Source organism: Arachis hypogaea, chromosome 2 (genome assembly GCF_003086295.3).
Source record: "Arachis hypogaea cultivar Tifrunner chromosome 2, arahy.Tifrunner.gnm2.J5K5, whole genome shotgun sequence".
Classification (NCBI taxonomy): domain Eukaryota; kingdom Viridiplantae; phylum Streptophyta; class Magnoliopsida; order Fabales; family Fabaceae; genus Arachis; species Arachis hypogaea.
This window is the reverse complement of record NC_092037.1, coordinates 56,656,125-56,665,878: the sequence shown is the minus strand read 5'-3', so window position 1 is coordinate 56,665,878 and position 9,754 is coordinate 56,656,125. Positions and strand designations below refer to the sequence as shown.

The 9,754-nt window shown below is 39.9% G+C and overlaps 1 non-coding gene across 1 annotated transcript; it reads right to left on the bottom strand.

Annotated features, from left to right (window-relative positions):
* Positions 1 to 8,054: 8,054 nt before the first annotated feature.
* LOC112766695 (small nucleolar RNA R71) lies at positions 8,055 to 8,162 on the bottom strand. Its single transcript, XR_003184508.1, has one exon. It is a non-coding gene; the product is annotated as a small nucleolar RNA R71 (small nucleolar RNA).
* Positions 8,163 to 9,754: the final 1,592 nt, after the last annotated feature.

Here is a 9,754-nt window from a genome sequence, read left to right as displayed (position 1 = left end):
ATATGTGAATAGTGTGAATAGGATTGTCATTTGCTTGTTTTCTAGTTTTTGTTAGTTTTATTTTGTTTTTCCACTATGAATTCTAACTTTGGCTATGAGTTTGGTTCTAATTGTGTTGTAGGAAATGTGAACTTCAATGATGACGCTCATTGTAGATGGAACACTCTAAGATGGGAGGAGCCTCAAGGAATTGATCACTCATATTGGCAACAACCTCCGGATACTTATAGGTATAATTCTCATCCTAATGCATGTCAATTCAATGGCTATGGTGATTCCTTTTATGATAATCAACCACCACCATATGCCTATGAACCTTATCCTCAACATGAACCTCAACCATACTCACAAGCCTTTCCACATCAAGCACCTTCCTATGATCCATATCCACCATATGACCAATCACCCATACCATATTCTTATGACCTTTATGAGCAAAAACCCTTAGAACCACCACAACCCCATCAAGATTACTCCCAAGAACCACCTCAATACACACAATCTCCACAACCTTACCAAGAAGAACCACCTTCCTACCATGAACCCTCTCTCCAAAATGATGAACCTTCCTACCCACCCCAAACCTCAATAGACGATCCTCTCACTTTGTTACTTCAAGGACAAGAAGCCATGAAGTGGGATACACTTGAGTTTGTGACCAATTTGACCAAGGTGGTGCATACTTTATCCCACCAATGTTTGAATACTCAAGGTACTTCCGTGACCACATGTGAAAGGTTAAAAGAAGAGCAAAGCATGAAGGAGAAATTGGAAAATCCGGTGGAGAAGGAGGAGTCGAATTTTGTGTTGGAACAATTGGAGAAGCCTATGATCATTGAAGAGAAGGAAGAAGTGGTTGAAGATTTAGGAGATGTTGAAAGTGCATGGGAATGTAGCATCATGGAGAACTCTTCCTAGAAGCTTGATATTGATGTTGAGGAGGGTGCGCAACCTCCAAGGCATATCATTGTTGGAGACTTGGAAGAGGCTTATGAAGAGATGGATTCAATCATGGATGAATTTCTCTCTACAATGGAATCCTCTCCCATTGGACATGGAGTTGAAATTATAGAAGAGTGTGCACAACCTCCCATACCCTTGGTGAGCAATGAGAAAGAGAGCTACCAAGAGGGAAAAGTTGGCATGGTGTATATCGAAATTGAAGAATATGAAGAGGTTGACCAAGAAATGGATTTATTCATCAATGAATTTCTATCCAAAATTGAACCACCTCCCATTAGGCAAGAAATCAAAGTTCTTGAAGACAACACCAAGCTATGTGATAAAAGGGGAAAGGTTGAAATCGAGGAAGCTCGCAAAGAGGTGGAAATACACAAAGAAGAGCACAAGGAAGTAGACCTTGCATTGTCTAAGTGTGGGGAGGTCTCCCTTCTTAAGTCATCATCTAGCACAATATTCAAGTGGGTAAAATTCTTATCTCTAAACTTTAATTTCTCACCTGAATATGGTTTGATTGAAACGGATGGACAACTTAGAGCTCTTTGTGGAATTAAAAGCAAGAATGAGTTGTGTAGTAGTTGCAAGTTAGGAATTAGGCTCATTAAGATCAAAGCTTTAAGGTATAGGGATTATGATGGGACAAGAACCACTTTGTATGGATCTAGAAGGAAGAATGGGTGGACTAAAGAGGATTCTATGTGTCGATCGCCCTTATGTCAATCACCCGTACGGGAAAATCATGAAACTCAACTCACGGATGGGTGTGAAGATAAGATATGGGATCCCAGTTCGCTAAGTGAAAACCAACTTTGGGGACTCATATCTTGGGTAGAACTTTACCCTAGATTGGTGAAGATGGTTGGAAATTCTGTCAACCAATTGAGAAGCAAAGATCCTTGGAAATTCAAGGATGAGTACAAACACAAGCCACCATGACAATGACTCTCTCAACATGTCCAACTTAAGGACTTAAAATAAAAGTGCTAGGTAGGAGACACCCCACCATGGTAAACTCTTTCCATACCCTTTAAATTTTGTTTAATAAGTGATTTGAGTTGCCATTGTAGGTAGATGTCTCATATAGATTTGTTTGAACAACTTAATTGTTAGCATAATCACATGTATGTTGTGTTTAGTAGTAGATGAATAATATCAAATTGCATTTTTTTTGTGAATTGTATGATGGTTGATTGAATAAAGAGTTGTGAGCAGTATAGAGAGCACCTGAGCACAATTTTTCTGCTTAAAAAAAAAAGAGAGGGGTGGACGTGCGTGCACGATGTACGCGCACGCGTCCATGAGCAGATGCATCATCACCAAAATTCCAGAGAGTTGGGCCTCTCTTGGGCAAACACTATGCCCTGAGCCCAACCCAACCCACTACGTGCACTACGCGCGTGCGCGCCACTCACGAGAACAAGGAAGTGCACGAGGACGCACACCTGCCGCGTCCGCGTCGATCTGCTGCTGCAACTTCGGAGCCAATCTCCAGAGAGTTGCGCTGGATCTGGGCCAACTTTGAGCCCCCAGCCCAACTCGTCTCGCACGGATGCGTACTCGCCGCGTGCGCGCCCATATGCCAAAAGGAGGAAAGAACGCGAGCGCACGCATCGCGATTGCGCTCTTTATGCTGCACTACCAATCTACGCGAACGCGCACTTGCCGCGTGCGCGTCCCCTATATGATGCCGCCACTCTGGGCCATTGTCCAGAGAGTTGGGCGTGCGTCAAGCCCACTCTAAGCCTCTAGCCCAACTCAATGTACGCGTGCGCGCACTATACGCGCACGCGCACCCCCTGATCCTCAGGTTTAGCATCGAGGACGATGCTCGATCTTAAGTGTGGGGAGGTCACCGATAGCATCATTAGAGGACCGGTGAACATTTTGGCTATTTTTCTAGCTATCTTATTTTGCATACCTTTGTATATATTTGATGCATTTTGATTTTATTTTGGATACTCTCGCTATTTTGGTTCGTTTTGGATACCTTTACTGCTTATTTTGGACTTTTAGATGTTTTGGATGATAGATCATACTTTTAGTTGGATTTTTCTTTATACATTTGTGCATATCTTCTTTTGTATATCTTCCTTTTTAGTTTGTGGTTGTGATTAGAAACCATGTTTGAAATTGCAAAAAACTTAGTCACCCATTTCGCATAAGAAGTTGGTTTTAAGTGAAAAAGAAAAGGGTAACTAAGGAATTTTTGAATTTTTCAATCACAACAATGCTTAGTCAAATATTGAGATTTTCCAAGAAAACTTGCTTATAGGGCACCAACCCAATTGATTGAAGAAAATTTTTGGTGAAACTTGCTTGAGTTTCATATTTTGTGGATCATGTATTGAGCTAAGAACACTAGCTTGTGAGACTTGAGCCTATTAATGTGGTTACATTTTATAACCACTTATTTTCCATTCTTGTGTGCAATTGTTCTCTTCCTATGATTGTGATCCTTGATTTGCTTGATTATATATGTCCATTTATTTCTTGTATTCATGCATTTGTATGATTGAGGCCATTATTTCATTAGCCCACATACCCAAATAGCCTACCTTTTACTCTCCATTGTTAGCCAATTTTGAGCCTACGCTTAACCAACTTATTACCATTTTAGCTCATTACAAGCCCAAAGCGAAAAATCAATGAAAATCCCTTGTTTGGATCTTTGATTAGACTAAGCTAGTGCGAGTGTTTATTATTCAAAGTTAGTGAGGCTTGGGAACATTGGATGGGATAAAAAGGGTAGTACACTTTCATATTTAGGAATTGGGAACATATTCATGTATTAATTGAATGTATAAGACCGTATGCAATTGATGCCCTTGTAGAAAGTATAAAAAGAAAAAAAAGAAGAGAAAAATGAAAAAAAGAAAAAAAAGAGAAAAAGAAAAGTAATAAAAAGGGGACAAAATGCCCCAAAGTGATGTTCAATAAAAGAGAATCAATGAATAAGTGTTACAAATCAAGGAGTAGAATGCATGAATATGTAAGAAAAAGTGAAGAATGGGTAGTTAGAATAGTTTAATTTGTATAGATTATTATATAGTTAGGTGAGAAAGTTTATGCTAATGCAAGATCTAAACTCTAGTCCACTTAACCATAAATGATCCTACCTTGACCCTAACCCCATTACAACCTAAATGAAAGACCTTGATTAGCGGATAATTTGTACGCTTTTTGGCATTGTTTTTAGTATGTTTTTAGTATGATCTAGTTAGTTTTTAGTATATTTTTATTAGTTTTTTGTCAAAATTCACTTTTTTGGACTTTACTATGAGTTTGTGTGTTTTTCTATGATTTCAGGTATTTTCTGGCTGAAATTGAGGGACCTGAGCAAAAATCTGATTCAGAGACTAAAAAGGACTGCAGATGCTGTTGGATTCTGACCTCCCTGCACTCAAAGTGGATTTTCTGGAGCTACAGAAGCCCAATTGGCGCTCTCTCAACGGCGTTGGAAAGTAGACATCCTGGGCTTTCCAGCAATATATGATAGTTCATACTTTGCCCAAGATTTGATGGCCCAAACTGGCGTTCAAAGTCACCCTCAGGAATTCCAGCGTTAAACGCCGGAACTGGCACCAAAATGGGAGTTAAACGTCCAAACTGGCATAAAAGCTGGCGTTTAACTCCAAGAAGAGTCTCTACACGAAAATGCTTCATTGCTCAGCCCAAGCACACACCAAGTGGGCTCGGAAGTGGATTTTTATGTCATTTACTCATCTCTGTAAACCTTAGGCTACTAGTTCTCTATAAGTAGGACCTTTTACTATTGTATTTGTGGACTTTGGTAGCTATCTTCATTTTTATGCTATCTTAGATCATTGGGAGGCTGGCCATTCGGCCATGCCTAGACCTTGTTCTTATGTACTTTCAACGGTGGAGCTTCTACACACCATAGATTAAGGTGTGGAGCTCTGCTGTACCTCGAGTATTAATGCAATTACTATTGTTCTTCCATTCAATTCCGCTTGTTCTTGTTCTAAGATATCACTTGTTCTTCAACTTGATGAATGTGATGATCCGTGACACTCATTATCATTCTCACTTATGAACGTGTGACTGACAACCACCTCCGTTCTACCTTCGATTGGGTGAATATCTCTTGGATTCCTGATTGCACGATGCATGGTTGATCGCCTGACAATCGAGTGCTCGTCTGACAAACGAGCCAACCATTCCATGAGATCAGAGTCTTCGTGGTATAGGCGAGAACTGATGGCGGCATTCAAGAGAATCCGGAAGGTCTAACCTTGTCTGTGGTATTCTGAGTAGGATTCAATGATTGAATGACTGTGACGTGCTTCAAACTCCTAGCAGGCGGGGCGTTAGTGACAGACGCAAAAGAATCGATGGATTATATTCCGGCCTGACCGAGAACCGACAGATGATTACCCCATGCTGTGACAGAGCTTAGGCAAACGTTTTCACTGAGAGGATGGGAGGTAGCCATTGACAACGGTGAAACCCTACATAAGCTTGCCATGGAAAGGAGTAAGAAGGATTGGATGAAGACAGTAGGAAAGCAGAGAGACGGAAGGGAAGGCATCTTCATGCGCTTATCTGAAGTTCCTACCAATGAATTACATAAGTATCTCTATCTTTACCTTTATGTTATTTTCGTTCATCACTATATCCATTTGAGTTTGCCTGACTAAGATTTACAAGATGACATTAGCTTGCTTCATACTAACAATCTCCGTGGGATCGACCCTTACTCGCGTAAGGTTTATTACTTGGACGACCCAGTGCACTTGCTGGTTAGTTGTGCGAAGTTGTGTAATGCCATAGTATTGAACACCAAGTTTTTGGGGTTCATGACCGGGGATTATGAGAGTTGTGAAAAATGTTGTTCACAATTTCGCGCTACCAAGTTTTTGGCGCCGTTGCCGGGGATTGTTCAAGTTTTGAGCAAGCTTTTGGTGACATCAGTGCCAAGGATTGTTCAGTCTGGACAACTGACGGTTCATCTTGTTGCTTAGATTAGGTATTTATTTTTTTCGAAATTCTTGAAGATGAATTCTAGAGTTTCATGATGATTTGTTGAAGTCTGGCTGGCTGAGAAGCCATGTCTAATCTCATTGGACCGAGGTTTCAAATTATCATCACAAGAGCTTGTTGATCTTTATCAATTTTGCTTTTGGAGCAGTGATCTGCTAAGGCTTGGCTGGCCATTGGCCATGTCTAGTGTTTTGGACCGAAGCTTTCTTTAAGAGCTTGGCTGGCTGTGAAGCCATGTCTAATTCCTGGACCGGAGTCTTAGACTAGCATTGCACTGATTCCTGGAATTCTCATTAAGAATTTTGATACCTTTTTCCACTTAATTTTCGAAAAACACAAAAAAATTTAAAAAAATCATAAAATCCAAAAATTTCTTGTTTGAGTCTAGTGTCTCATTTTAAGTTTGGTGTCAATTGCATGCATTCATTCATGTGTCTTAAGGATTTTCAAGTAATTCTTGATAATTTTCGTGCTCTGATCTTTGAATTCAATTGACTTGAGTGTTTTGTGTGTCTCATATGCATTTTCATTCTGTTAGTGTCAGTAGTATACAAACTGCTAAGTTTGGTGTCTTGCATGCATTGTTATTTGATTCTTGTTGCATTTTGATTTGTTCTTATTATTAAAAATCCAAAAATATTTTTAATTTGTGTCTTCTCAAGTCAATGATACAGAGAATTGAAGGTTCAGAACATACAGCAGAGGAATTATACAGAAAAAGCTGGGCGTTCAAAACGCCCAGTGAAGAAGGACAGACTGGCGTTTAAACGCCAGCCAGGGTACTTGGTTGGGCGTTTAACGCCCAAAAAGGTATAGTTTTGGGCGTTAAACGCCAGAATGTGCACCATTCTGGGCGTTTAACGCCAGGATGGCACAAGGGGGAAGATTCTGTTTTTCAATGCAATTTTTTTTCAGTTTTCAAAGTTTTTCAAAATCAAATCTTTTTCAAATCATATCTTTTCAATCAAATCTCTTTCAAATTCAATTTCTTTCTATTTTCAAAAATACTTACTATCAATTAATGATTTGATTCAACATTTCAAGTATGTTGCCTTTTCTGTTGAGAAAGGTTTAATGTTTGAATCATATCTTTTCTTGTTAGTCAAGTTTTTAATTTTTCAAAATCAAATCTTTTTAAAATGTTTTTCAAATCATATCTTCTCAATCACATTTTTTTAAAAACCAATCATATCTTCTTAACCACAACTTTTTCAAAATAATTTTCAATCAAATCTCTTTAATTTCTAATTTCAAAATCTTTTTCAAAAATCACTTGATCTCTTTCCCACTTTCATTTTCGAAAAATTAAGTAATGTTTTTCAAAAAAATGTTTTCAAAATTTTTACTTAATTTTCGAAAATCACTTCCCTTCTTCTCACATCCTTCTATTTATGGACTAACGCTATTCCTTAATACAAAATTCGAACTCCATCTCCTTTGATAAGTTCGAATTCTCTACTACTGTCTTCTACTCTTCTTTTCCTCTGACACTTCAAGGAATCTCTATACTGTGACATAGAGGATTCCACATTTCTTGTTCTCTTCTCTCGCATATGAGCAGGAGCAAAGACAAAGGTATTCTTGTTGAGGCTGATCCTGAACCTGAAAGGACCTTGAAGAGAAAGCTAAGAGAAGCCAAAGCACAACTCTCTTTAGAGGACCTGACCGAATTCTTCAAAGAAGAAGAACACATGGTAGCCGAAAACAACAATGCCAACAATGCAAGGAAGGTGCTGGGTGACTTTACTGCACCTACTCCCGATTTCTATGGGAGAAGCATCTCTATCCCTGCCATTGGAGCAAACAACTTTGAGCTTAAGCCTCAATTAGTTTCTCTAATGCAACAGAATTGCAAGTTCCATGGACTTCCACTGGAAGATCCTCATCAGTTTTTGGCTGAGTTCTTGCAAATCTGTGACACTGTCAAGACTAATGGGGTTGACCCTGAGGTCTACAGACTTATGCTATTCCCTTTTGCTGTAAGAGACAGAGCTAGGACATGGTTGGATTCACAACCTAAAGAAAGCCTGGACTCTTGGGAAAAGCTAGTCAATGCCTTCTTGGCAAAGTTCTTTTCACCTCAAAAATTGAGTAAGCTTAGAGTGGAAGTCCAAACCTTCAGACAGAAGGAAGGAGAATCCCTCTATGAAGCTTGGGAAAGATACAAACAATTAATCAGAAAGTGTCCTTCTGATATGCTTTCTGAATGGAGCATCATAAGTATTTTCTATGATGGTCTCTCTGAACTATCCAAGATGTCTTTGGATAGCTCTGCAGGAGGATCTCTTCATCTGAAGAAGACGCCTACTGAAGCTCAAGAACTGATTGAAATGGTTGCAAATAACCAATTCATGTACACTTCTGAAAGAAATCCTGTGAACAATGGGACTAGTCAGAAGAAAGGAGTTCTTGAGATTGACACTCTGAATGCCATATTGGCTCAGAACAAAATATTGACTCAACAAGTCAATATGATTTCTCAAAGTCTGTCTGGAATGCAAAATGCACCAAGCAGTACTAAGGAGGCTTCATCTGAGGAAGAAGCTTATGATCCTGAGAACCCTTCAATGGAAGAGGTGAATTACATGGGAGAACCCTATGGAAACACCTATAATCCTTCATGGAGAAATCATCCAAATTTCTCATGGAAGGATCAACAGAGACCTCAACAAGGTTTCAACAACAATAATGGTGGAAGAAACAGATTTAGCAATAGCAAGCCTTTTCCATCATCTTCTCAGCAACAGACAGAGAGTTCTAAGCAGAATAACTCTGACTTAGCAACCATGGTCTCTGATCTGATCAAAACCACTCAAAGTTTCATGACTGAAACAAGATCTTCCATTAGAAATTTGGAAGGACAAGTGGGTCAGCTGAGCAAGAAAATTATTGAACTCCCTCCTAGTACTCTTCCAAGCAATACAGAAGAAAATCCAAAAGGAGAGTGCAAGGCCATCAACATGGCCGAATTTTGGGAGGAAGAAGAGGCAATGAACGCCACTGAGGAAGGCCTCACTGGGCATCCACTGGCCTCCAATGAGTTCCCTAATGAGGAACCATGGGAATCTGAAGCTCAAACTGAGACCATAGAGATTCCATTGGACTTACTTCTGCCATTCATGAGCTCTGATGAGTATTCTTCCTCTGAAGAGGATGAGTATGTCACTGAAGAGCAAGTTGCTAAATACCTTGGAGCAATCATGAAGCTAAATGACAAGTTATTTGGAAATGAGACTTGGGAGGATGAGCCCCCTTTGCTCACCAAAGAACTGGATGACTTGTCTAGGCAGAAACTGCCTCAAAAGAGACAGGATCCTGGGAAGTTTTCAATACCTTGTACCATAGGCACCATGACCTTCAAGAAGGCCTTGTGTGACTTAAGGTCAAGTGTAAACCTCATGCCTCTCTCTGTAATGGAGAAGTTAGGGATCTCTGAGGTACAAGCTGCAAAAATCTCACTAGAGATGGCAGACAATTCAAGAAAACAAGCCCATGGACTTGTAGAGGATGTTCTGGTTAAGGTTGAAGACCATTACATCCCTACTGACTTCATAGTCCTAGAGACTGGGAAGTGCATGGATGAATCCATCATCCTTGGCAGATCCTTCCTAGCCACAGCAAGGGCTGTGATTGATGTTGATAGAGGAGAGTTGATCATTCAAGTGAATGAAGAATCCTTGGTGTTTAAGGCCCAAGGATATCCCTCTGTCATCATGGAGAGGAAGCATGAAGAGCTTCTCTCAAAACAGAGCCAAACAGAGCCCCCACAGTCAAACTCTAAGTTTGGTGTTGG